At 34.9% G+C, this 24813-nt stretch overlaps 1 long non-coding RNA gene across 1 annotated transcript; it reads left to right on the plus strand.

The window, feature by feature from the left end:
- The first annotated feature begins 9173 nt into the window (after positions 1–9173).
- Positions 9174–21926, plus strand: LOC116421668. Its single transcript, XR_004232145.1, has 3 exons — positions 9174–9291; positions 11107–11309; positions 21784–21926. It is a non-coding gene; the product is annotated as an uncharacterized LOC116421668 (long non-coding RNA).
- The last annotated feature ends 2887 nt before the right edge of the window (positions 21927–24813 follow it).

Genomic DNA, 24813 nt, shown 5'->3' on the forward strand with positions numbered 1-24813 from the left:
TTCTGGACTTAACATATAAAATTATGTATAAATTTGTAATTTTCTTACATATAGTTTGTTTTAAAACATATTAATATTTAATGCATTATTTTCAAAGTTGTTCTATTTATTTTCTTCTGATATTTTGTTTTCTTTTGTGCATTTAAAACAATGACTCTGTAAATTCTTTTTTTTTTTCTTCTTTTGAAAACATGATAATTATCCTTTTACCATTCCCCACCCTATGGGGAGAAAAAAAGGAAAATAATCCTTCTAACCTATAAGCATATTAAAATAAAACATTTGCACACACATTTGTTATATCCCCAAATATATCATATTCTGTACATTTAGTCCATTACTCTTCTGTCAGGAGGTTTTTGTGAGCTCAAGGGCAGCAACTATCTTTTGCTTTCCTTTGTATCCCCTGACACATAGCAAATGCTTATGGATTGATTGACTTAATGGTTAATTATTTGAATTGATCAGTCCACTCTTTTTATTTTTTTAAATTAGGGCCAAAGGCAGGGATTATAAGAGTAAATTGTTTTCTACTGCTGTTATCATTGTTGATAATGTAAATATGGGGAGAAAGGAGGCTTCTGTTGGGAGCATAGTTTCTTCCTTAATAGAATCTATGAAAGTTTTGTCAGAGAAGTTAACTGGTGTTAATATCTCCTTAGACATATTTCTTTTATTTTTCCAGAAGGGGAGTTGCACTGACATCTTTTCAGTGACTTTTATCTATCCTTCAGAATACCTCTCCATGCTTCTGATAGTTTCCTCAAGAGTTCTCACAGGGCAAAGTATTGAAGCCTAAACTTTTTACACATTCAGTGCTCTCACCAAAAGCTGCCTTATCACTCACTGCTGTCCCTTCTGTATCATATAATCTGGTCAAATTGAACTATTTACGATATCCCAAAGATCCCCTTGCTTTAGGGCCATAGAGATGGGTATAAAAATCATTTATTCACTCTCCCTTAATTTTTCTCTTCATCAACTTGTATTGTCTTCTAGAGGAATTCCTAGGCATCTTTTTAGGTTCTGTTAAAGAGTTGCCTCTTCCATGAAAGCTCCAATTAAACCTTCCTTGATCATCTCTAGTATCAATCAATTAATAACATTTAATACCACCTATGTACCTGTGGCATATTAATCTCTGAGTATGCTAACCCAAAAACGAAACAATCCTTGCCTTCAAGGAGTTTACATTCTATTACAAAGATACAATAGGGGCATCTAGATAGTGCACTAGATAGAATACCTGCCCTGAAATCAGGACAACCTGAGTTCAAATCCCTCATCAGACACTTACAAGTCATTTAACCTCAATTGCCCTCGAAGGAAAAAAGGGATTCAATGCTTTATTGATAACTAAATATGGGCTATATGCAAAATAAATCTGCAGTGAGTGAGAGTATACTAACAATCGTGTGAATCAGGAATTTTTTTGAAAATAGATTTTTATTGTTATCTTTTGTTTTAGATAGCTTACCTGCTATCATTACCTTTCTCCAAAGGACTTCCCCCTCTCTTATAACAAGAATCCTTAACATAGAGAGAAAATCCAGCAAAACTAATAAACATATCAGAAAAACCTGATGTAATAAGCATTGTTCCACACCTATAGGCCATCCTCTGGAAAGAAATAGGGACAGTCTCTTCTCACACCTCTCACTTGGGACCAAGCTTGTTCTCTATGATTTTACAATATTTAGTTTCTATTTTTTGTGGTTCTTTCCATTAACACTGTTTTTAGTTGTGTGTATTACTTTCCTGACTCTTTTTGCTTCTCATTTTGCATCAGTTGATGTAAATTTTTCCATGCTTATCTTTCATTATCATATTCTTCATTTCCTGCAGCACAATAGTGTTCTATTACATTCATATTTGATTATTACTATTCCCTAACCAATGAACATTTGCTTTTATTTCTAGTTCTTTGCTATCATAAAAGTGCTTCTATCAATATTATGTTAATTTGTATATGGAGGCTTCTTTTTGTCAAAGACCTATTTGGAATGATATACGTAGTTTTGGAATGAAAGGGTATAAACATTTTAGCCTCTTTATTTGCATAATTCTAATAATGAGCATTCTAATAAAAGTGAGGAACTACTAACTCAAATGCATGACACTATAAACTTGATGTCTATTTGAATTAAAAATGGCCTCTTTATTTTAAATCAAATAATTTTCAACTAGAAAGGAATCTGAGAGGTCACCTAGTCCAAACCTAATAAACAAATAAGGAAACTGAAAGTTGGAGAGATGAAGGAACATTATCTCTGACACACAGCTGGTGAGTAGCAAAGCTGGTACTAAAATTTAGGTCACCTGATGCTCAGACTATGCTCTTTCTCCTATACTCTTCATGGTTTCCCCTTAGCCCCTAGACCAACTTAGGTCAATCATGTTTCACAAAATTGAGGAAAGAATGGAAAAGTGTCTTGCCTAAAATCACTGATGGAGGTGATTGCAAAGGTGAGGTTAGCACTCTAAGTTTAGGCTGTCACTCATTCTATAAATCTACTTTTTCCTCCAAGAGAAGAGACTTTTTCTGCCATAGCTGTGAAATCTTCCATATGCTGCTTTTGCTTTCCTTTACCCTTTTAATTTGGTTCATTGTTCAATCTTAATTTGCTATTGTCACAGCCATGATTATACTTTGGATGTTAAACAAAATTATACAAGCCCTTGAATAGGAAGCTTCTGCTTTTAATTTTATTTTTGCCAAGAAAGATATTTTTTTTTTTTTGGTGAAGGGCAAAGCTAGTACTTTAGGATTTGAAAATATTTTTAGGGGAAAAATTGCTCTAATTCTATGATAAGCAACTAAATGTGCTGCAAGGAGAACCTGGTGTACAGGGAGTCAGCAACTCAACCATAATCAAGCTAACTGAATTGGACAAAGCAATGTGAGACATAATTAGCAATTCAGTTCAGCGAGCTGTCTCCTGAAAAACTTAAAATACCTTCCCTGTCTCATGCATATTCAGTACTTCATTTGCTATTGTTTTTATCCAACAGGTTGAAATTTGAAAAGTAAGAATCCTGAATTATCTGTCTCACTTTCATTTCTAAATACAACCTTTGATCTTTTCTCCTCCCTCTGTCAGTCCTGTCCAGCTCCACGTGCAATAGGTTACCCTTTTACTGAAAAGTGACAGAACACCAAATACCCTGAGATTTTTTTTTTTTTTGCTATACCTATTGTCAACCAATATTTTTTTTTCATATAGATGAATTCACCAGGTATTTCTGCCTTCAAAACTTTAGAAATATAGAGGTTTCCACAGTAACCAATTTAGACCTGGAAGGCATTATAAAAGCTAAGTATTTTATGGATAAAGAAACTGAGAGAGCAGCTAGGTGTCACAGTGGATAGAGCACCAGCCCTGAAGTTAGGAGAACCTGAGTTCAAATCTGACCTCAGACATTTAACACTTCCTGCCTGTGTGACCCTGGGCAAGTCACTTAACCCCAATTGCCTCAGTAGCAAAAAGAAAAAAAGAAAAAGAAAAAGAAAAAAAAGAAAGAAAGAAAAAAGAAACTGAGGCACAGAGAAATGAAATTATTCATCTAGAGTCATTCAGGTAATAAGCAGTTGAGGTAGAATTATAACTCAGAACTTCCTGACTCCAAATTTGTTATGCCACGTGATTGCCTTGATTATGGGTCCAAGTATATTGATATCTGAGTCAGCAATTCTTTCCATCAAAAATATTCACTAGGTTATGACTGGTTTCATGAAGAAACTGGAGATTAATTTATTATTCCATGTTTTACCTCTTATCCTATATCTCCCTCCGTGGATGAAGATTTCCCTCTTGGTGGTTTTATACCATTGGATTTTTCTATATTCTGGGATGTTTGCAGACAAAAAAAAAAAAAAAAAAAAAAAAAAAAAAAAGGAAGAGAAACCAAACTCCCTCTTATTGGTCTCCTGCTATCTCCACTTGGCCAAATCAGAAGGTTGCCTGCTAACCATAAAAATGGAAGTAAATCTAACTTCTTTAGTGGTTGAAAGATGATATAGCACATTATTGGTTGTTTATAATAATTATGAAGAACATAAGGCTGAGAGTAAATGAAACTTATAGAAAATCCAAATAAATAACACGGTCAATCTCTTCATCTTTTTATTTTTTATTTGTTAGTAATCAGTAAAAGTCAACTAATTTACATTTCACATATTTTTCTTTTTCTTATATAACTTTTGAAGGGAGAGAGCTGGTCAAAAGACAGCAAGTAGCTAAATACTTTACAAACCTCAATTTATAAAGCATATTATGTTTACTTACATAAAAACAGTCAGTACAAAACAGAATCACTAAGATTTTAATTCTGTGTAGTGAGCATTAGAATAGTAACGACACATAGCAATTGCATTTTCTTATTTCTTACCTATGGTGGGTATTAGTAGGCTATAGGATATTATCTTTGATGACTTCTATGCAAGATAGGCTATTAAATATATTATTCAGGAAATTGCAGGATTAGAGAAAGGAGATGGATTGGGTGTGTAGCACCCCAGATGCTATAACTGGTAAGGTGAAATATTGAGAGATCTAGAGGAAGGCCTGTTGTATATTGAATAGATCTTTTGTAGGAGGACTTGTATGAGGACCTGGATGAAAAGGCATAGATGAGTTACAATCTGAACTAATAAAAGGAGGAGTATTTATACTGATGAGAAAATGGATCTATAGAAGAATTGAAGTATTTCAATTTTAAATGTAGAGATTCAGAATACTGAAAGACTTGATTCTTATGACCACTTTACAGAAGGTGAGGGAATGTCAATGTCTGTTCAGTGGTCTCCAGGGACACAGAGCAAGCCTTAAATAGGATTCTGCAGCAGCAGATAGTTGGGTGGGAGGAAGATTCTGGTCATACCATCAAATATCATGTAATTGATTGCATTCCTTCATGCAGTTTTCAAGGTATATAACATATTTCCTGGCATCCAGTTTGAGGAATGATGCCAAATATGAAATGAATGACATTTGAACTTTTTGAGAATTTAGGGATTCATATTGAGATAAATGCTCAATTGATCTCCATTTGGAACTGAATTCACTACAAAATACTATCTTTCAGTTTCTTCACAAAACTTCTTAAAGTTTTGTAGAAAATTAATTGGTCTCTGTCACTTTAACCCTAAAAGGATTTTATAACCTGAATTGACTTTGCAAAAAAAAGGGTACAATCTCTGGCAAAAACCTTGTCTAACCTCCAGAATGGGAAGGTTGAATGATACAGTATCAAGGTTGTGACTAAATTTGTTGAATTGCCTTCAAGTTATGCTTCTTTTTCTCTTTTAATTTTTTTTAGCAGTTTCTATTGAGAAATGTTATTACCATCACAAACTGAATAGAAGAATTTTTTTGAGTACCAGAAACAGGTTTTTAAGTGACAAAAAAAACCCCTTTAATCTTTTTGTAACATCTTGACAGTTGTGCCAGAAAATGTCTGCTTCTGCCTTCAAAATATAATTGCTTTTAGTCTGAAATAATTCATTTCCCTTTTCTTTTCAACCCCCCTCCATCTCTTCTAGAATTGCTTGTCTTTTCAGCTAGATATTTTTTGTTAATTAATTTTGCGAGGATTTTTTGGGGTGTGTGAGGAAATGGGGCACAGGGTGGTAAATGAGTAACCAAACCTGTCCTGGCCCATATTACATATTCTTGTGAGGGTTAACTCAGGATGGGGGAGAGAGGGGGAGGGAGGAGAAAGAGGAGGAGAGCATAAATAAATCAAGGCACATAGAGGAAGCTGGTATATATTGCCACTAAAGAATTAGGTTCACTGTTGTATTTTCTAGATATCTCATACCATCAAGGGTATTTGACCTTTTAAAAATCAACAGAGAATTTTTTTTATCAGTCTCTGCCAGGTGGCTATTTCAATATCTGAAGTACTAATATCTCAGTTGAAAAACTTTTCAGTAGATTGTGTCTTGAAAAAGACATTCTGTCTTCTCTGTTGTTATTTATTTTCAAAGAGTTACTCACAACAAGTTTGATAGCAATTAAAGTACATTGACTGGGTTTAGCCCCAATCTGAAGCTATTGAACTTATTAGGGTCATTGGCTTCTGATATGATGACTAAGACCATGTAAAAACTGAGGATGGGTAACTTGGTTGAAATGGGGTGGGTAGTTCTGGGACAGGGAAAAAAGTGTTGTTCTCATAACTTCCAAAATTCTTGGTATGTAGTTCTGTTATCTAATATAGAATCCTGAATTACCAAGTAGAGAGAAGAGATAAAATAGGAAAGTTAAAAGGACAGAAGAAATACTGATAGTGCTTTTATCATGGTAAATATGATATATTGGGGCTCAGTGAAATGAAGAGTATTTTACCTTTCATAGATATAGGCAGATTTTCATTTTATTTACTGAATGTGTATAGATGATATAAGCAAATCTGAGGCTAGTATGACACTTGATATTCAATGACCTTGCATATGTTAGAATAGAACAAAAAAGAACATGTTCAGAGGAATAGTGAGGGCAAAACTAATCTCTACATCCTTGTTAAATCCATATAGTGAAAGAAGAGAAAACAAATAGTTAAAAGAAAAATACAAACTCAAAGTTCCTCCCCAGTTTGCTGTTTTTTAGTTTGTTTCCTGCCTAAGAAAGTAAGCTCTTTGAGGGCAGGAACTGCCTTTCTTTTTCCTTGTATTTGTATTTCCAGGACTTAACACAGTGCCTGGTAAATAATAAGCCATTAAAAAATACTTATTGTCCCTGCTTGGAACCCCTTTAATTTTTTCTTTTTCTTTTTTCCCCCTGAGGCAATTGGGGTTAAGTTGACTTGCCCAGAGTCACACAGCTAGGAAGTATTAAGTGTCTAATATCAGATTTGAACTCAGGTCCTCCTGACTTCAGGGATGTTGCTCTACCACTGTGCCACCTAGCTGTCCCAGACCCCTTTAATCTTTTTGTAAAGTAAATCAGTATCTCAGAGTTATGAAGGAATTGCAAAACCTAGCCATCTCCACTGAATTAATCCATCCGGGAATTAGGTGTGAAAAGTCCTTGAAACTAATCAGATGCAATAGAGTAACGACTATCTGCAAGTTGTTTTTGGTTTGGTTGAAACTTGGTCACTACCTATGAATTATGTTCAAAACACCCAATCAATTAGGAATTCAAGAGATTCCAGGGGCAATTAAGGAGAAAGTAGTTCTAACCAAGTTTTTGACAGGAATCTTTTGGGAAGCTGGGAGAGGGAATAGAGCCTCTCTTTCCTATCTCAACTAAAGAAGGATCTTGTCAACTTTGGAGAGCTAAAGGATTTGGATTTTTTCATTGGCATTCTGTCAATGTCTCTGGAATTATGGTAACTAGCAGCAGTGTCTATCTGGGGAGCTATGGACAAGCTGGAAACACTGAGAAAAGAAAGTTTCAAAACTACAAAGAATTCAGAAGAAAAGCTATGTTAGGTCTAAGGAGAACTTTTACAAATACCTTTATGCAGGAGAGAAAAAGGTTCACAATAACCAGGGGCTGTGCTTTCTTTGTTTTAGCTCTATTTCCCCTGGACTATGTATTTATTAGTGGAAGAGAGTGTCACAGATTTTTGGGGAGATTTTTTGGTAGCGACTGATCTTACTTTCTCACATTAGTAAATATCTCTATTTAAAAGCTGATTCAGTCTGGCTGATTAAATCATATTAACTGATAATCAGTGAACAAAACGTGCCAAGTAGTGCTTTTGAGTTCAGGCATCACAAAACCACTCCCCACCTCCCTGCCACAGTTCAGTCTCCTAGGTCCTTGAAGCTCCAAGAAATTGGATGACCTCTGGGGGCCCAGTTTGCTTCCCAGATCTGAGAGTGATTCTCAACCTGTACTATATTAGTGAGTGCCAAAATTGGGATTCAAAGTCAGCTCTTCTGAGCCTTATTGCTCAAAGTCATATTCTTTTCACTATTAAAGTTCTTCCTATTTTGGGGAGATGAGATAAATTTGGCCACAAAAAGAGAAAAGGACATTAATTTTGAAATCATATTAATTTTGAGTTGAGAAGGATGCTTAGCTGACCATTCCATATAAAAATATCAGATGTTTCAAGTTTCTGGGAACCTGTCATGGGATCCCAAGGATAAGATAACTGTTAGTAACTACATCAGAACTGGGGGTTAACTTGAACCATTTGTCATCTTTCTTCATTTCCTGTGGTGTTGAATATTATTCCCTGCAGCTAATTTAGTGAGTTCAATTGAATTATTCTTTCAAGAAGCACAAATGCTTATTATTTTTCCAATTTTATACTTAAAGAATTTTCTTACTTTCTTTAGGATCAGAGTATTACCCTCTCTGGGTCATCAGTTTCACATTAGGCACCACATATTAAAGAAAGGAAAATCAGACAAGAAGTAGACACTTAAAATTTTCTGGAGAAACTATTTAGTCAAGAATTAGGCACAAAGGATTCTGAAAAAAAAATAAAAATGAATGCAAATTTTAAGGGAATGAAATAAGGCTAAAATTGGAAGATGAAGGAAAAAGAAAACATTCATGTCTGTGTTTGGTTAGAAGACTAGTCCTTTCCTTGTCTATAGTTCTGTTAAGGCTATGTATCTAGCCAATATTCTTCTATTTTGAAGGTGGATTCTAAGTTAGAGAAATTCATATGGGATGGGGGAATGGTTAAATGGAGCCCCAAATCATTGTTTGTTTTTGTTATTGTTAGCAGCGGTATTATTTTTGGTTACTTTGGCACCAATATATTCTAGCACTCAAGTATTGGCGTATACTCAGGGAGCTTGTTGTAATTGCCCTGTGTTTTAGTCAAGAGATGGGTAATTGCTCCTATGGGCCATGGCTTTCCTGTTAGCAGCATTTGATTGAAACCAGCCATTTATTGTGGCAAAAAACCCTAGCCTTGCTGCAGTGTTTACAGATAAACCTCCTATGCGACAGTCATTTACTCTATCCAGCCATCCATATATTAAAGATATTACACACACTCCCCTTTTCTATTGGAGACAAATCAACTGCTGTTTTTAGTTTGATTAAATTTCAGTACATAGACTTAGTGTACTGATTCTCTTATCTCATCACTTATACTTGGAATAAGGTTGCATGCCTCTGGACCCAAGCTATGTGCTATTTTGGGTGTGTGTGTTTTAATAACCACATTGTGCAGTTCCCTGTGGAATACCTTTGCATACATTTACTCTTTTTTATTTCCTGTTCTTTAGTCTAACTGAATATGGGTTTTTGCCAGGGCTTGTCATATTGCAGTAGTGAAAGCAACACTGACCTGGAACTAAGACTACTTGCTTGAAAAGTAAGCCATTTGTTGGGAGGGAGTCTAGCAATGAATATGAAACTTTTAGATTTGTTGGCTGACTGGATGAGGACTCATGTATATGAGGATGGGGTGGGGTAGGGAGGAGGGCTCTGGCATTTATATCTGTTTTTTTTTTCTTTCCAATTTTAAAGAAAACTTTTATATAAAGAGGAGTTAAAAAAAAAAGGATAAATCTATGGATCTAGGGCTCATCTACATAAAGTAAACCAAAAGTTTTCTATCCTGCTTTATTCTCTTCTCCCTAAGCATGCAATAATAGAGAAGTTACTGGAGAAAGTATTAGATTTGGGAAGAGGGAAAATTCTTTTATTTGATTTTTCATCTTCATGGAAATTCTGATTCCTGTGAATAGTTGCTAATGACAACACATCAACAATAGCAGCAAATTATTCTCTACAGATTCTGACCAATTTAATTATCTGGGTAATATGACATATATATGGAAGTTCTCTGGGCCATGATACTACCATTCATAACATTTACTGTTGTTGTTGTTTGTTTGTTTTTTAAGTAGGTTTGCTGATGATATATATATATATGTAATAGTTCTAAAATTGAGAAGTAGATAGTTTACTTTTTTTTTGCTTCCTATAGTCTTATCCTATAGCCTTTTTATCTCTTTTTAGTCAGGGTTTCTTCTTAATCTAGGATCAAGGAACTTGTTTTTAAAAAATCTTGATAACTATACTTTAATATAATTAATTTGCTCTGTATTCCCATGTATTTTATTTTATTCATTTAAAAATTATTTTGAGAAGAATTCTGTAGGCTTCAAATTATTGAAGACACAAAAAAGGTTAATTTTTCCCCCTCTCTAAAATCATATATAATCCTATGTAACATGATCATCTCATTTGCAATTCACACTATGAGAAAGGAAGCTAATGTGTTACCTCTCCTAGGATCATAGATCTTAGGAGGATAGAACTAGAAAGAACTTCAGAAATGATCCAGTCTAATGATCTCATTTTACAGTTGTGGATATTAGGTACAGAGAGATGGTGTGACTCAACCAGTGTCCCACAATTAGTCATTAGTAGAGCTAGAATCCAAAGTCAGTACTTTCCCCAAAATATTATGGTGAAGACTATAGGGAGAAAGTGAATAACATGTAGTAATGAGTCTCTAATAGAAGAATTTCCACTTAATAGCTGATGAAGTTGGGTGTTTTTTGTTTGTTTGTTTGCTGAGGTTAAATGACTTGCCTAGAGTCATACAGCTAGGAAGTGTTAAGTGTCTGAGGTCACATTTGAACTCAGGTCCTCCTGACTTCTGGGCTGGTGCTCTATCCATTGTACCAACTAGTTGCCCCATCATACTAGATTTTTAAGAATAAAGCTAATTTTGCTACTTAGAAGTCTACTCCTAAATTTTGTATACTAAAATTATCAATTTAATATGAATAAAAACTTTTAGACGTTTAAGCAAAGATTTTCATATTTGTTTTGATACTATTCTGAAATGATTTTTCCCAATTCAATTCAATCCAACAAATATTTGTTGACTTCCTACTATGTGTATTTTGCTTTTCTAGAATTGATGAATAAGACAGTCTCTTCTCAAAGTATGTTTTAGTTGAATTTCTACTGACTGAGTCATTTTCTAACTTCTGAGTTAGATATTTACAGTGAGAACTACCTCAGATGAGTCATCGAGTTTTAACAGCATTGACATTACTAATGAAGGTTCTAAGAGGTGTTGTTGAAAAAATATAAAAGGAGGAAAAAATATAAAAAGGAGGACAACTCAGCTTTACACAACTTATAATTCATTTTGTACAACTCTCCATAGGGTTTCCCGAGTATTTGGATTTGTTACTTGCCCTTTTGCATCTGGCTGAATATGAAAATGCGAGGCAGAGAGTAAGAAGCTCTCAGAAAAACTCCTCACTGCAATATAATCATCTATTATCTCTATGAATTGGACTTCATTTCTAAATTCTGGAGATGGCTGAGATGGAGAATCCATTTCATTATGAGAATCAGAAGATCCAGGTATATTTGTGAAGATTTATGTGAACAGTCCTAGCACCACTAGGTTGATGCAACAGATTATTATTGCTGTTGAGACTGGATAAATGAGGTGAAAAAAAAAAACTAATGCTTTTATGGGCATTTTGATCCACTAAAAGAAAATTCAGTTATCATTCATTTTGGATATAGAGAGGTTGCAATATGTATTAGCAAAGGGATTATTGTTGTAGTGAGATCTTGTATCTCCTTATTGAAATTAGGCATTCACATTATAAATACTCATATATTTCACAAAAGATTTCAGCTATGTGGTACAATGACAAGAATACTAAATTTGGAGTCAGAGAACATATGTTCAAATCCTGACTCAGTTACTTACTACTTATGTAATCATAGGAAATCTTTATAGGAAATTTAATCTTTGGAGCTTAGCTTTTCTGAACTGCAAAATAAGATAGAGTGAGCAACATTAGTAGCTCTGGTGAAGTCTGGTAAAGCATATTGACTCCTTAGAATAATAAAATTATAAAGAAAACTAATTATATTGAAGCACTGTTATCAAAATATTGAAAAAAAATATGGACCTTAGATTTAAGAATACCTGGATTAGATAGTCACTGAATTATACCTTCCAGATCCAAATCAATGATGTCATGAGACCTAAGGCATTTGAAATATAATTAATTTATTTTAAAAGATATTATTTAACTCTCTATATGCATATATATTACAACAGAAGGAACACATTCCATAAACAGGATATGATTGGATAATTAGGAGAGAGGGCAATTTTCAGCACTGTAAGTCAAAACCCATATTTTAGAAAACTATATTGCATTTATCCAATATGGCCCATTTTAATATCATTGCTCTATTCCTCAGCTCTGTATTTTGACTTAATTATTGAAGATCAACTTCTAATCATGGTGGCTTGATTTCTAGTCAAGGAATTATTTGCAAATGTAATTTGAATTACATTTTTGTAATTTGAAACTGACCTCTGCAATTTTTATTTTACTGATTTGGGAGGCATAGCTCAAATCGTTCTAATCACAACCAATATTGGATTATGCTAATTCATACAAAATTTAACATTCATATTGAATTTCTTTTTTCTCCCCCCTCATTAATGCAAAGTCAACAATTATGTATCTTGGATGTGGTTTTGATTTTTTGCCTTAAGAAACCTATTCTATAGACCAATATTTAAACTCTATGGCTTAGTGTCTTCACATTGCTGATAAGGAACCTTTATTAGAGATATTCTGCTAAAAGTTTCAGTATATTATTATTTTTTGTAGGTGTTGTTTCATTCTAAGTGGTTGACAAGGGGTATATACTGCCCAAGATTTAAAGCCTATTGAAATCTTTATCTCTCCTGATATTTTCAACCTCAGATTGGATCATGCATTGGCTGACACTTGCAGCTGTTTCTCTTGACATGTTTTGCTGTTATATGATGACCTTTTCTTTTTTATTGTTTTATTTGCACTTGCTGGGAGTTTATATAATTGATGGGCTTGTGTGAGATGGTGTGTCTGGAAATCCATTGGTGCTATATGACAGCACCTAGATGTGAATTTTTCTTTTTGTTGCTGTCAGACCAGTAGATATCCCAATTGGTGAGCCTTGATTAGCTTACTATGTTAATGGAATTCTTTCCTAGCTTGTAAAAGAAAGGTTCAAATCAGTCATAGGCAGCGGAGGTCAACATCTGTTGATAATCTCATCCTTGCCTTTTATTGATGTTCTTTTAGCCACAGTTCTCATATTTTAGTTATTAATTTGTAATATACTGCTAAAATGAGATCTCTCAATACTGGCCTAGCACTACCTTGACATCCTGGTGATGAAATGCAACATTTTTGAAGTTCAGCTGTGCTTGAGGAAATGCAAACACAGCTTCACTATTAATTGTTATGAATGGCTCTTAATCAAAGTACAACTCTGTTAGTTAAATAATCAGCAATTGTGTTTTGAATTAAAAACAGATGTTGTGGTTAAATACTAAGTATTGTTCATGTGCAACAGGGGAGAGCAATTAACAAATTCATGAATTATCCTATTTATTTCAAATAAAACAACTAATTGATCAGCTTATAGAGTTGTACCTGGACTAAAAGCCATTAACAAATGTGACTACATGTATATTTAATGAGTATTTGAATTTATAAATGTAACATTTCTAGAAAAGGAATAAAGCCCAATCAATATATTATTCTTTAATTTTTTGAATTAAAAAAATTAATATTAATTTTAAAATTTAAGCTCCAAATTTTCTCCCTCCTTTTAGCCATTTTCCCCACCCATTGAGAGGGTGAGCAATACATAAGTTTTGGAACTGATGTATAAATTGAAGAATACTAAATTGATTTGCGAATTGTTCTTCCCCATTTGTAACATTAAACTTAAAAGCTGTCCCTGAATCCAGAAGGGTTTGGGTTCAAGCTCTGCTTCTGGGATATACTGGCTGTATGACTATAGCAAGTCACTTAACCTCTTGGTAATCTAGCAACTCACTGATAAAAGTTGGTAAGAAGGGGATAATCTGCATTACTTGAGCAGTTTTCTCACCAGGGAGTTCCCTATATCATTAAAATTAGAAGTTCAGTTTGCATTCCTACAATAGGAATCCTAGTTCTCTTTGCAGAGAGTGTTTTGAGACACTCAGGTTGCTTTCAAAATGAATTCAGTGTGAATATTCTATTTGATTGCTTGGATACCTTTTCCTTTATAAAAGCAGATAGAGTCTAAAATTGTGTTTGCTTTGTCACTCCCCTAAGAGATGTTCTAAAGCAAGGAATAAATGCCAGACAATGTTGTGATTGAATACTTTATTAAGTGGATACAGTTAATCATTAAAAATCAAGAGACAGTGCTTGGTGCTGATTTAACAACAGTTTTCAATGAAAGTTTACAACTAAGACTTTCCCTGGGCTCCTTAGAACTGAATTGTATAGGGCAGGTTTTGAAGAGGCTATTATATTTGGAAATCTATGGGGAAGCACTGAGTATTTGATTTGGTTCAAAGGCCTAAAGTAGGGGACTTGTAGTCTTTGTCAGGAATCTTTAAAGATGGCACTGCTTCCTGTCCTGAAAGATTAATTCCAAAAACATCAGCCCAGTAGAAAAAGACCAACCATTTGATTCTGTGGCATCAACATCTAAGATCTGAAATTTGCAGGAACAGTGTTGAAACCAAACCGTTGGTCATTGTTGTCATGCTGGCTTCTTAGCATTTTGAGGTAGTTATGATAGCAATGACCAAGAGCCACCTGAAATGGCAAGATTTTTTGTAACAAGAGGAAAATGTTTGTGTATAATATAGAAGGAGACAGACAGACAGAAACAGAGATAAAGAAAGATACCGAAAAAGACACAGAAAGAAATAGGGACAGATAGAGGGACAGAGAGGGAGGGAGGGAGAAAAAGAGAGAGAAAAAAAGAAGAGTGAGAGAGCGAAGTGGGAAAAAGGCAGGGGAGTGAGAGAGAAGGAAAGGAGAAAGGGGAGAGAGCAGGGCATAAAGAAATCAGAGAATCTTTTTAAGGGTACACTAAAAAGGGATTAAAAAACATTTTGGAGAGTCTACAATTCAAATTTTAAAAGAATTTTAATACACTTGCAATCTAATTATTAAAGTTGTTTATCTTAGAAATATTTATTTACTACAAAAGTGTCAAATGTTTCTCTAGAGCTAAGGGCAAGGCATGGTTTTGACTGTAGAATTCAGTTCATAAGAGGCAATGAATATGTATGAAACATTTTAGAAGGGGAGTTATATTTTCTAAGACAGCCTGCATATTTTATCTGCAAATAACTGGATTCTAGATTTCACCTCTGCTTGCCTAAGGTGACAGAGCATGTGTAACCTATTCGTTGTTTCGTTGTGTTTCAGTCAGGTGAATTAACGGTGCAGGCTGACCTGTGCTCTCATACCCACTTCTTCTTGCTTCTTTTGGAAACTTCTTCCTTGAATTATTCCCTATTCCTCTTAGCCTTTTCCATGTTATCCCTTTTTCTGACACCTCCTATATGTGCCTTCAACATGCACAAGTCTCCTATATCCCAATTCTCCTAGTCTAAGAAATTCTAAATACCTTAAAACTAAAAACTATGCATTATATTACCTTCTATCTTTTAATTACCTTCTATCTATTAATAGAACATAGAACAAGATTATGTCTAATAAATGTCCAAGGAGACTCAACTAGTGAATGAAGAATGAATGAAGAGACAAAATGTAGGAATGGAAAAAAAAGCATTGAGCATGTACATTCCATATAAAATATATGTGTAAGGTATATGTTCTCTATTTAGCTTATGTGTGTGTATATATATATATATTCATACTCCTTGAAAGTGAGTTTATCCATGTAGATATATATATGTATATATATTTATATGTGTATATATATATATATATATATATCTGGGATCTTCACTATTTCTCTCTGAATGAGACTTTGATTCCTTCCTAGAGGATTACAGGAGCATGGGCTATGAAATTGGTTGCACTGTCCTTTTTTGAGAGAGAGATAACAGACTATCTTCCTAAATATTACTCGTTTAGGGAAATGAATTTTTCTTTAGGTTCAAGATGCTTTCCTAGGGGCAGGTAGGTGGTGCAGTGGATAGAGCACCAGCCCTGAAATCAGAAGGACCTGAGTTCAAATTCGACCTCAGACACTTAACACTTCCTAACTGTGTGACCCTGGACAAGTCACTTAGCCCCAATTGCCTCTGTAAAAAAAAAAAAAAAAGTTAAAATCCTATGGCCTTTTCTCAATCTTCATCCTTCTTGACCTCAGTGTGGCATTTGTCAGTGCTGATCAAGCTCATTTTGGAGCAGCTAGGGGGCACAATGGAGAGAGCACCAGTCCTGACATCAGACACTTAATACTTCCTAACTGTGTGACCCTGGGCAAGTCACTTAACCCCAGTTGCCTCAGTAAAAAAAAAAAAAAAAAAAAAAAAAAAAGATGCTTTCCTACTCACTGCCCCTTGAAGAAGAGCACTTCAAGTCTACATCCACAAGTTTAATTAATTCTCACCAAATGTTATTTATACAAAAGACAATCACAGATGTGAATAGTAAGCAAACCCATTTTTCCAAGTAAGTAGCAAACAGAAATCAGAGAAGTTATACCATATGCCAGAAAATATATAGGATGGATAAACTCTCATGCTGAGAGTAAGATGTCTCCATTCAACCAAAGGAGAGGTTGAACTTACCCAAGGGAAATTCCCTGAAATGTCTGAAAAGGCAAGTTGTAAATCAGCAATTTGTTGAAGATCTGATTTTCCTTTTATTTGTCTATATTCCACTGTCTTTTCTCATTTTCCTTGATTCTCTCTTTGAAGAGGATATGCAATTATACATACGTCTCCCCTCCAAAGCTTCTCTAATTCCATTGCTCATTCAGGTATGCAAAGAGTAATCATTCTCAGAATCATATCAAATGTTTCATTTGAAACTTGTGTTACACATGCAAAAAGATTTCAGTCCAGAGATAAGTAGAATAAGTATTATTTTAAATACAATTTTCTCTCTTACTTAGGGTCATATAATTATGATTTGTAGCATTATAGTATATGGCTTTATCTTGAAATGTTACTGAGATTGATCTCATGTTGTTGAACATATGTATTTAATAAAAAGGAGTTTTATGTAATCTTTATTTCATCTAAGAAGTTCTGAAGAAAGGGTTTTTCATCTAGTCCCTGAGCCTGATTTTTTTTTTTTAGCTTAGTTAAAAGATTTTTACTGGATGTGTATGAGTGTAGCGAAAAGAGTGCTGAGCTAATCACTCAGAAACTTTGATTCTTATCTTACTTCTGTCAATTAAATAGTCATGTAAACTCAGAAAAATCATCTACTTCTTCAGTTCTCAGTTTTTCCATCAGAAAAAGGGGAGAATATCTGCTCTACATATCATGTAAGTTTGTTAAATAGGATTATAGGATTTTAGAGGTAAGAGGGATCTTGGATATTATCAGAGTGGTTAAATGATTTGCCCAAGTCTTCATAGGAATCCACATAGATATCTATTAACATAGCTGGGATTCAAATTCAAACACTAAATGTAGTGTTCTTCTACAACACCATAAAATAGAATTATGCCCTTGAAGAGCTGTTTCCAGTAGTGTACTTGCATGTGGGTGGAGATCCATCTCATTCTACCAAACCTTACTTCCCATTTCAGAATCTGCTTCTGTTTCAGCTGTTCCCAATGGAATTTTTCTCAGGGACTTCCTTGTTCAGTGGTTGTTAATCTCCCTTTTAAGAGGGCCACCAAGATTGGGAAAATTTTGATTGTCTATATCTGTCTAGCTGTTTTGTGTGTATATGCTTGCCCCAGTCAGTTGTTCAACCAAAGTTAATCAGTCAACCAGTATTTATTAAGAATTTATTATCCAAATCATCTATTTTAATTCATGTTAACTAATCTATCCTGGGCACCTATTATATGCTTTGAATTGTGTTCAGCAATGGGTGTGGAGAGACTAGACTCTGGTCCTTGAAGGCCCCACAGTATAATCTAGCAACTACTCATTGCTGAGGGTGGTGATCATTCATCCTCATGGAGAAGTCAAATGCTAGGTAGTATGCAGAGTGTATGCTAAATTCAACATGACTGACCTCCTTGATGCTTCTAACACTATTTCTAGTTCTAGTTTTCTCAAAACCAGATAGGTCATTAATCATCATTTAATTCTACATCCTCATTTTAAAGATAAGAAAACAGATGAATCCCCTCTTGGGGCTTAGAAGAGTTAGGTGAATTGCCCAGGGTCACACACCTAATGTCAGAAGCAGGATTTGAACGTGGGCTTTCCTGACTCCAAGGCCTTTACCCTTTTCACTATTCTGTGCTGCCTCTTCAAAGATGTGCAAGAAAAATGCTTAGATCTGTAGGTACTCTCAAGAGGTCAGAAAGATAATTAGCTTTCATATGAAACAAGGACTTCCTTTAATGCTATGACAAATTAAGTTATAAAGGCAATGTCATATAGTGGAAATAGTCTGAGATTTGGAGTCAGAAGACCTGGACTTCCATCCCAGTTCTATTACTTACTGCTTGTGTGATCTTGGGCAAATTATTTAACCTCTCAAGGCATTATTTAAAAAAAATATCTTCCCCAATTACATGTAAAAAAAAATCCAACAACCCATCTTTTTTGCTTTTGTTATTTTCCTCCATTAACAAGATTAGGAGTTTGGACTCAATGATCTCTAATCCTCTTCCAGTCTGAAATTCATATAACCCTTAAAGATGTAGGAGTGATGTACAAGTACATATCTGTGTTAGTGAATTTGACACTGTGGCATAGGTTTCATGGACTCATAATAGAAATTTCAATAAAAGACAATAAAAATAGAAAGGTTATCCTTCCTTTTATTAGTAAGTTCCCCTCCTGCAAGCTGACCAAATATTAGCCTTGGATTCCTGTTCCCAATTTTGCCAATATATCATGTTGCAAGGCAGTCCAGTGCCTTTTAAACTCTAAGTCAATCAGCTAGCACTTTTATTATTAATTTACCATGTCTATTCCTATACAGTGCAAAAGACAAGTCAACATGTATCCAGACTTAGGAGTAAGATTGTCAACTTCCCCAGAAGGTTGTAATGGTAGAAGCTGTTAACATGCACCCCTGGCAGAAGACTATTTCTAGCAATCAATTCTTTCTTGCAACAGAAATAAGCCCTGAATGTTTAATATACAAGGAGAAGCATTTGACTGGCATAGCAAAGCTGTCTTCCCCTTGTATGCAGCATGAATAGATAAGATATACTGCACTAGAAAGATACATGGCTAAATACAGGGGACAAAAAGCAGCAGAAGAGAAGAAAAAACAAAAGGTAAGACCAAAAGTGGCCAGAAAACCTTGAAATAGTTGAGACTAGGATTTTAGGATCATGGTTTTAGAAACTGGAAGGATATTTAAAGAGCTTAAAGACACCATGTCATAGATTATAAGACAGGAGGGATCAGAGAGGCGGTTTTGATCAAATTCTTGATTTTACAGATGAGAAAATTGAGGCCCAAAGTGAATAACTAGCAGAGCCAAGATTTGAATCTGTCCTCTCTCTGACTGTGCCCTTTCTACTATACCATATTAGATGAAAGCTAATTCTCCTAACTTACAAAAAATTAAATCAGCATTAGATATACTGTATAAGGACCTATTATCAGAAATAGTCCAATCCAAACTCTAGTTCAAAATGCTCACACACACACACATACACACACACACACACACACACTCACACACACCAATTTGTTGATTCTGTTAAGAAATCATTGGATTACCCACCAAATCTCTACAAGGGGCACTCAGTTTAGTCCAAAGAAGATTCTAGGAGCATTTAAAATATACACTTCTCAGGTCACTGTGTATAAAACTTATTTAGTTAATGTCCTTTCCTTACTCTCTACCTCTCTCTCGGGATATGAAAGTGGCTCCTAAGGTAAATTAGTTTAATTAGTAAAATCACATTATGACCCTCTGCATATATGCCAGTTTGTCCAGATTAGGTCAGGGCAGATGGCTCCCAAGTTTCAATTTTGGTGAGAAAGGAGAGGGTTCTTTCCTGAAGTGAAACCCAAATGTGGGAGAATTGCCCTCTGAATCAAGGCTTGGGCCTTCCATTTGGGGGATAGTAAAAGCTGTGCATTACATATCTGATCAGTTCCACTTTCTGAACGTAGAGAACTCTGTCTGAGAGTATGAAGCAGCTGGTTTTTGGAAAAAAGAAGCCATGAAAAGAATCAGAAGCATTATGAGTGCTAAATTATTTAAGTTCCTCCTGTGGCAGCAAACTGTAATTGCTTTCTATTTCTGTAAATATTAGCAGCTGTGAGGCTTTCAAGTGAGGAGCAAAAATAGCGTTTAGTGTACAATACTTAAACTTTGGAATATTGTTAAATATCTGACCTTGGGCAGTCAAAATAAACTCATTACCTACGCCAACCCTTCTGCTGTGGTGCTATTGACACTCTGAACTGGAACATGATTTCCATCCAAACCTGTGAGAGAATAGATGGGAATAAGCCAAGAGGATGTGAATTTCCAAATGGCAATACTGTGCTTGGTCTGCTGAGAGAGTTAGTGCTGCCACCATTTTCTTAACTGTTTTCACACCTGTGATCATACATACAACATTCCCTCTAGCAGAAGTTCTCATGATAGATCCTTTATCTAGCCAGTACAAGTGGAATTCAGGACTATTTCACCAAAAAGAAGCACACATTTACTGCTGAGGCATTCTTCAGCATTATCCCCACTGGAGATGTTGATTCAGAACATGGAAGGGAGGTATCCCAATCTGGCAATTGGACTTCATCAGAGCTCCCCCTGCACTCAGAGAGCATCTTGTAGATGCCAAAGAATTGTGGCTTTAGGTAGAGCTTATTTCAGAAATCCAAATGGAGAGTTACAGATGCCATACAAATGGAGAAGATAATGTAATATAGCAGAAGAATCACTGAACTAGGAAGGAGGAAATTAGGGTTTTAGTTCTAGAGCCGACACTAGCCAGCTTTGTGATGTTGAGAATGTTATCCTCTCTAGGTTTCATTTTGCCCATATATAACCTGTGGGAATTGAACTAAATGATTTCAAAAATCTTTTCTCTCTAAATTGGTAATTTTCTGTGATTCAGGCTCTAGAAGTTCTATACAGCTCCTCACCCCAAGATACTACTTATGAGTCAATCAATCATATTTACCAATATCTTTCTTCCCCCTCATATTATGAATATATATATCTGTAAATAGATAGATACATCTATCTATCTATCTATCTATCCACCTGCCTATTTACCTACCTACCTACCTATCTATCTATACATCTATCCATCTATCTTTTGTCTTCTACAGTTTAAAAAAACACAAGATTTTGTTTTTTGGCACATTTTTTGCATACCATTTTTGAAATCTTATGTCTGGTTTTGATGATAAAATGGTTTTGATGACAATAAAAATAAAAAGGCATATATTGAAAATTATCTATTATATCAATATAATATGTACATCTGTGATCATATTGATATAGGCACTCCTTCCAATAATGTAGTGTACAATGCATTCATTCCTGCCCATCCTATGAAACCCTTCTCTATATCTACTCTATGTTACCTCATAACAAGGTATTTCTCTAATGTACAAGAGGAATTCCTTATTCTCTTTTAACTTTGGAGGATACCAGTGGAACATGCGAGCTGTGTATTAGTCACCCCTCACTCTTACACGTAAGTATCCTGTTTTTTATTCAAACATTTCTAAGATAGTGTCCTTTACAGTGTTGCTCCTCTGAAACTCCTTGTTGATTAGTGTTTGATTTGGAGGCAATCTATTAAAACAAAAAAGTAAAATAAAAATCCATTTTAGACAAGTATACTGATTTGCATTAATCTGTCTTGTGCCATTTTCATTATCTGTCTCCTGATTAACATATAACAAGGCTTTCTCTTTGTCATCCAACAACTATAGGTGATACTGCTGTGATTTTCCCTGGATCTTTTTTGGCTGGGACAAAAATAGATAATACTTCAAAGGATTGGTTCTGAAACTGAATTTTGGGATGGTGTTCCTTCTGGGAAGCCTAAAAGGGAGGCGGCTCTCACTCTCATAGCCCAAAGGTAAAAGTAGAATCCCAGCTGAAAATCCAAAAAAACTGAAGAGAGACATTTAGAAATAACTCTTTTAGCTGAGTAGGATATTCTCTTGGGGAGACTTGTACACTGTCAAGGGAACCCAACCAAATTGTTTTCTCTCTTTGTCTAAGGATTGTAAGAGATGCAGTGGGGATTCAGTTCATTGAATATTCTCCAGCCCTTTGTTTTGACTGTGAGCTAAGGAGAAATAACCAATAACAGGTTAGCTGACAACATGATCCTAGGATGCATCTCCAAAGAAAAGCTTTTGATTCATACTTTTTGCCCTTTTAAGAGTTAACTCTAGTGGGGAGACCAAGAGTTGCATTTTTCTATACTTTGGGGAATTAGATTTTATTTTATTCATTATTTCTGCCTATAGAATAGTGACATTTATTTATTCCCTGATGAACCCCTATAAGTCCATAAAGTCTTTCTTTGCTTTGAGGTTTTCTGTTTATTAAGACAGAAAGGAGGCTGTTCCACAGAAATAGAAAGTGCCAGTCCTGCTCAGGTGTGTATACTTAGTATAAGATCAGTAAGGAAGAGATGCTTATTCACAATGCCCTAGAACTTTAGCAGTTTAATATGTATGGCTGTACTTTGGTGACAAAATTTGTTTTTAGGGAAGGTACCATGTTTTCTCTGAAGTATTTGGGCCTAGTGGATAGAGTCTTCATTTGGGAGTAAGAGAAGACATGGGTACAGATCCCAAGATAAATCATTTAATCACCTTAAGCAATTCCTTAAAACTTGTAACATACTGATTAAAGAAATTACTGTAATTAAATCACAAGTTTTTGATGTTCTTTAGGAGATGGATAAATTCCCAAAACTTTTGTGTTTGGAAAGAATCTGAAAGGACCAGTACTCTGTTGTTGTCAGGTACATTTGTAGGAATGGAAATAACTCGCAGCTAGTACCTTATTTTTTGACTTTTGGTAATAAAGAGCTCACTATCTTCTCATAAAATAATAACTTACATTATGCAGCTCTCTAAAGTTTACAAAGTATTTAATATATTTGAACCTCATATTAGTGCTATAAAATTGTTGTACCAGGAGGCAGCCTATGAGGAAAGCAATATGATGAAAACTATGAATTGAGAATAAGAATAATAGCTAGCATTTATTTAATGCTTACTATGTGCAAAGGCACTGTGCAAAGCATATTTTTTTTACAAATATTTCATTTTATCTTTACAGCTATCCTAGGAGGCAGGTATTATTATTATCCCAATTTTACAGATGAAGAAACAGAGTCAAAAAAGCCCTGGGAATTGCCCAGTGTCACACAGCTTGTAAGTGTCTCAGTTAAGTCTTCCTGACTCCAGGAAAATCTGATATCTATTTAGTATTTTAAGGTTTGCAAAATACTTTATATACATGAGGGTCTTCTTTGACCCTCACAACAACCTTGAAAGGGAAATGCATTATAATTTGCATTTTGTGGATGAAGAAACTAAGTCTTAGTAATAACTCTTGGGGTCAGAGAGCTAGTAAAAATCTGAGGTAGGTTTCAAACTCAGTTTTATCTGAACAGAGCTGTCTCTAAGTTAAACTGGTAGTAGAGTGCAGGATGGAACCAAGTGAGAGATTATAGGAAAAGAACTCAGTAGAAAGTCATAACAGAGTGGTAGAAAGATGTATTTTAGCCCTGTCTCTGCCATTAAAATGTGTACCCATGGGAAAATCACTACTTTTTGGTCCCCAGTGTTCTTATCTGAAAGATGAGGATGTTCAATCAGGTGATCTCCAAAGTTCATTCCTTGGGAAAATTATGCAATGAGAATATATTTTTTTTTTCCTGAACTCTCCTTTTCATTGCTTCCTTTCTACCTTCATGCAGGGTAGGCTCCTTAATCGTGATGTCCCATCTGGACTAGACTTTTCCTTACAAATGAGGAAATTGAGACAAACAGGATAAGTGACTTGCCCCAAGTCACAAAGCTTAATGCCTGAGGCCAATTTGAATTCAGGAAAATGAACTTTTCTGACTTGGGGCCCTGCACTTTATCTATTGCACCACATAGTTGCTAAAACAATGGGAAGAGTTTTTCTTAAAAGATCTTAGGACCTGATTGGTTCCTGTTTCCCCCATAGAGCTTTCTGGTCACCTTGAGTATAAAATGTTCTGATCATATGCATTTATAACCCTTTAGACTTGGTGGATTTTGGAAGATGATGTGAGTCATTTTAAGCTTTGCAGAACACTTTATATACCATAAATATTCACCACATCCTGATTGGATGACTAGGTGCTTTTCCATATAGAAATTAGAGGGAATGTGTCCAGAAAAGCTAAGGGCTATTCACTATGACCTGGTATTTCTTTCTTTTTTTTTTTTCAGTTTCCTTTTTTAAAATTTTATTTAATAGCCTTTTATTTACAGGTTATATACATGGGTAACTTTACAGCATTAACAATTGCCAAACCTCTTGTTCCAATTTTTCACCTCTTACCCCCCCCCCTCCCCCAGATGGCAGGATGACCAGTAGATGTTAAATATATTAAAATATAAATTAGATACACAATAAGTATACATGACCAAAACGTTATTTTGCTGTACAAAAAGAATCAGACTCTGATATATTGTACAATTAGCTTGTGAAGGAAATCAAAAATGCAGGTGGGCATAAATATAGGGATTGGGAATTCAATGTAATGGTTTTTAGTCATCACCCAGAGTTCTTTCTCTGGGCGTAGCTGGTTCAATTTATTACTGCTCCATTGGAAATGATTTGGTTGATCTCCTTGCTGAGGATGGCCAGGTCCATCAGAACTGGTCATCATATAGTATTGTTCTTGAAGTATATAATGATCTCCTGGTCCTGCTCATTTCACTCAGCATCAGTTCGTGTAAGTC

The sequence above is a fragment of the Sarcophilus harrisii genome, chromosome 2 (assembly GCF_902635505.1).
Source record: "Sarcophilus harrisii chromosome 2, mSarHar1.11, whole genome shotgun sequence".
Lineage (NCBI taxonomy): Eukaryota > Metazoa > Chordata > Mammalia > Dasyuromorphia > Dasyuridae > Sarcophilus > Sarcophilus harrisii.